Raw genomic sequence first — 4,825 nt, 5'->3', positions numbered from 1 at the left:
TTTTAAATTAAAAACAACTCGAACCACAGAATACGCCTAAAGGAAGGCAATTTCCTAAGGGAATTCTATATTGTTTACAGTAATTCGTTAATGTTGCTCAATTGAGCATATTTATGAAAGTTTTGACAGCGAAATCGTTTTCAGCGATGCCATTTTTAGTAAGAACCGCATTTTCCTTGCTCATATCGTTTGCAGAACTTATGTGAGATATGAATCTTCGGTTGTGTCATCCTTACCCATTGAAATCATTGTTTCGAAAAGTTGACAAATTTACGGATAATGTAAACGGAATTTTCGCAAAAATCCCCACTTACATTAGCTCATGAATATAAGAAAGAGAAGCACCATTCGTGATTGGGAAATGTTCCATCAATATAGGATGATACGAACTTTTTACGAGATGAGTCATTCCGATCAATGTTACCCCGCTGATCAATGATACCCCGGATTACGGTATTTCGGATTTTTTTCCGCTAGAGTTCAGGATATGAGTTATATTTTCATAATCAGTTGGTTTTAAAATGTTTCATGGGTGAAATTTTAATTTTTTCCACTTCTTAGCTATTTTTCCATATACAGCCCATCAAAATCACGCTTTCCCACGCATTTCAGACCATATAAAATGTATGAAATAAATGTCACCGATAGAATATTTTGAAACCTATCGATTACACTGTGGAACACGCTTTTGTCTCGAGCACCAAAATACTGCTATATACTAAATAAGGGGTCGCTGAATCCATTGCCGTTTTCAAAAATATCATAGCACGTCTAGTTTTTGAGATATTGACTGTGAAAAATGCAAAATTTGACTATTTCAGCCAAGTTGCATGCAAGTCTGCCAGCTTGTACCTCAATTTATTCGCTTAATTTGCCAAAAAATTCAAAAGTCATGTGTGTTTATAACAATTATTACCAACAAAGTTCATAATGCTTCCGATGCTAAAAAGTTATTTTTTGATGGTTTCGAAAAGTGTTGTGTTTTGCCATATAAGAGAAACGAAGAATTTTGTATGAGGATTACAAGCATGTTCTAAAAATAGATCTAATCTAAATTTAATCGTGAAATTTAAACCAAATTATATCTGAAATGAAAGCTTTAGTCATATATTGCATGTCTGGTGGATTAGATCACAAAAAAAGTTTGATAAATCATACCTTAAATTGCATGTAAACATCAATGAAAACAGTGTTTGATACAACTTTGGCAACATATAGCTAAACATTGTGACGGGCTGGAACTGAGCTGAGAACGGCATCAGATACAGCAACCCCAAATCTACTAGAGGCACATAATTTGATCCTTGAGACATGCAAAATAGTTATTAATGTAACAAGTTGAAAAAATCGAGTTTTGCAACGAGTTGAATACAACATTTTTTGCAATTACGAAAAATGCCATTTTAATCGGATTGTTACTTAGATCACAAACATATCACTAGAAAACCCACGTGGACATCCATGCGTAGTATAGACTAAGTACTTTTCAATCAGGTAGGCTGTGATATATACACAACAGCACGGCATGAAAATTAACAAGGCAGGCTCTTTTCTGGTGTAAACATCGAATTTGGTTGTAAATATGTGAAGTCACATTTTGACTCATATTCCGAACACTTAAGGCCAACAGTAACTTCAAATGCATCTGATAGGCATAAATTGGCTGATATTTGTGTAAATTTTGATTTCTTCGCAAAGTCTAACTGTTAGCTGTTGGGTGTACCGATAATAATGTTGATTTAGTTAGTTTTAGTATTGTTTTTAAGTAAAAGCATGAAACAACATTTTGATTCAAATGCCGAACATTGTGTTCATTTTGTCTCATATTCCGAACACCTTGATTCTAATTCCGAACAGCACGCATAAAAAGTATTCAAATGAATAAGTTCGCAAATAAATTTATCTGAGCTTGTTCTACTGATCTTAAACTAGAGAATCATCACTACTCCCGCGGAATAAGTTATATTGGAGACGTGAAAATTGAATTGCAATTGACTACCATTTCCTTGTTATTTGGTGACATATTTCAGCGAAACATTTCAACCAAATCGCCATACTAAAACCAAGTGTTCGGAATATGAGTCTGTTCGGAGTTTGAGACAAAACGGTACTTGTAAGTTAAACAGCTAACCATACTACAGCCTCCTCTACGCCCGCTGAACGTTCTGCTTCCAAATAAAAATAGGGTAACTGGGGGTAAAACGCGCCCTCTAAGGAAGTAAGCGTTTTTAGCTATGAAGAACATTATTATAATCCATTTTTTATTCATTATCTCATAGACAAACATGTTTTCTATCAAATAGTACAAACAGCCATCCATTTCCTTTTTTCTGGAGTTAATAAATCAATTTTTACAAAATGCTTGCTTATCTGCATTTTTATTTTTTGCGGGGTAAAACGCGCCACCTGATCTCGGCGTTAGTCGTTCGCGCGCACGCATGCGCAATCATGCATGCAAATAAGTTGCATATATTAGGGCGTTTGATCAGATGTTATTGTTCGATAAAAGTATACATGCTGATTCGAAAAATGTGCATTTGTAAGGTTCGAATTGGCACGTAACTACAGCGTGCCATTACGATTGCTGGAATTTGAATTCGAACGGCTATTTTGGTGTTATGAAATAGGTGTGGCCGTTTTGCCCCACGAGTTGATTAAAGTTTAAGTCCTTCAATACGCTTTTGACGTTGGATAACGTCTTACGGCAACATACTGGGGTACAATTTCGAAAAACGAAAAATCGCTCGCGTCACGAAAAGTGGTTAGATTTTGACTGTTAATAACTTACTAATGCCCGGATAGATTTTCTAGATTCTTGCACCAATCGATTGGAAATCTTTCTACGAATCTACTCCAACAATGAAAACTATTGATTCTCATGGCTAAACTATTGAAAAATTGAGAAATATCGAAGCATGTCTTATTTTTCGAAGAAAAGCACATTTTTCCTGTGTATTCCTGACACAGACATCATTGAGAGATATCTTAGCCACTTTCGTCTTTCGAAGGGAAACGCCCCTTTCGGTCTTCTTCTTACTTCTCTTTATTATCTCGTGTTCAGTCGAAGCCAATCAAATTCCACTTCACGCGCACGCGCACGACCGCATTTTAATTCAATCGTCTTCGGTAATCTTTTGGTGTGTTTCTGTCTAAGAATGGAATGAAAACCCAGTTCGATGGATTGTGACTACCACCAACCGTCCTTATCAGGACGACAATTTAATTTTGAAAGAGAGTTATGAGAATTTTACACCGTGAAGAGCGACATTACTGGTGAATGGATGTGATGGATTCATATTTCGATCAGTCATTTGCCACATGCATGCCAAAGCAATCAGTATAAACTTGTCGAATTGAAAGCTAAAACTTATCAGCAACAGCTTTGTTGATGATTTGATTTGGTAAGAAATTGTCGATCGAAACCAAATAAGCGCATAGAGAAAACTGCAAAAATGCTACCGCCGCCCGACGGGAACCTAGCTAAAACTTTGTTTGCCGTTGAAAAACTAATCATCCGAAATTTAAATTGGTAATTAAATAAATTAATTAATTAATAATAGGTGAAATATCTTAAGCCGTAACTCTTTTACGTGGAATACATTGTTGTGGCTCTGAAAAGGGCCGTTTTGCTTGAAATTGCGTCCTAATTCAATTTAAACTCGTTCGCCACGGATACGACGAGCCAGCTAGAAGGCCTTCGGCATGATGGTGACACGCTTGGCGTGGATCGCGCACATGTTAGTACCCTCAAAGATAGGCCTCGCTCGCTTCCTGCTGGGCCATGACGCCAAGCTGTGTAATCGCAAATCGGTCTTGAAGTCCTGAGCGATTTCACGGACCAGGCGCTGGAAATACAACTTGTCGATCAGCAGCTCCGTAGAATTCTGGTAGCGACGGATCTCACGCAGAGCGACCGTTCCTGGCCGATAGCGATACGGCTTCTTGACTCCTCCGGTGGCTGGGGCGCTCTTGCGAGCGACTTTCGTGACCGGCTGCTTGCGAGGGGCTACTTTCCAGCCATCGTCGTAGTAGTGTTCTCTGGACGGATTGAAACAAACGAATGATTGAATTTGCGCGGCTGCCGGTCCCTTTTATGACCTTCTCTTGCGAGCGAGCGAGACGAACAGTGAACAGCGAGCGAGCAAGAAGAATTCATCCATCGCGTACCGCATAAAAGCAGCCGAGCCGGCGGCCGAGCATCAGTTTTGTTACAATCGTTGCCGAAGTTAGACCGGCCTCGGAAAAGGAAGCGCCAAGCGTGACAACATCCAGTGCATCATCACCAAGCCCGCCATCCGCCGTCTGGCTCGCCGTGGCGACGTCAATCGTACCTCCGGTCTCATCTACGAGGAAACCCGCGGTGTGCTGAGCTGAAGTCATCCAGAATTCTGTCGGCTACGCTCTGAAGTGGCAGGGCCATACGCTGTACAGATTTGGAAGCTAAATCGTCCCCATCACCGACAGCAAAACTACCACTGAATTCACAAAACCTGAGCATGAAATGGCGATCGACGATATCCTCACCCAACCGTCCTTTTCAGGACGACAATTTAATTTGGAAAGAGTTTCGAAAATATTTCACGCAACATTATTGGCAATAGTCACAGCAACAGAACTGTCGGTGAATCAAAAATAATAGTTTTGGTGAAATTTTTAGTGATTTGCGGTAAACATTTTACCAAAATCAGTAAAATTCCAACAATATCTACAAATTTTGTTTACCGAACGTTCCGCTGCTGAGTTATTATCGAAATTCGTGACTCACCCTTAGTGTGTGGACAAGAAAACCAGCATCAATAATTTACAATCATTAAGGTGAAGAAGA

General features: G+C 39.2%; 1 pseudogene; it reads right to left on the bottom strand.

Annotated features, from left to right (window-relative positions):
- Window positions 1-3,665: 3,665 nt before the first annotated feature.
- On the bottom strand, window positions 3,666-4,001 carry LOC110676992 (annotated as a pseudogene).
- Window positions 4,002-4,825: the final 824 nt, after the last annotated feature.

The sequence above is a fragment of the Aedes aegypti genome, chromosome 2, assembly GCF_002204515.2.
Source record: "Aedes aegypti strain LVP_AGWG chromosome 2, AaegL5.0 Primary Assembly, whole genome shotgun sequence".
Classification (NCBI taxonomy): Eukaryota; Metazoa; Arthropoda; class Insecta; order Diptera; family Culicidae; genus Aedes; species Aedes aegypti.
The sequence above is the reverse complement of the archived record's forward strand: the minus strand, read 5'-3'. Positions and strand labels throughout refer to the sequence as shown.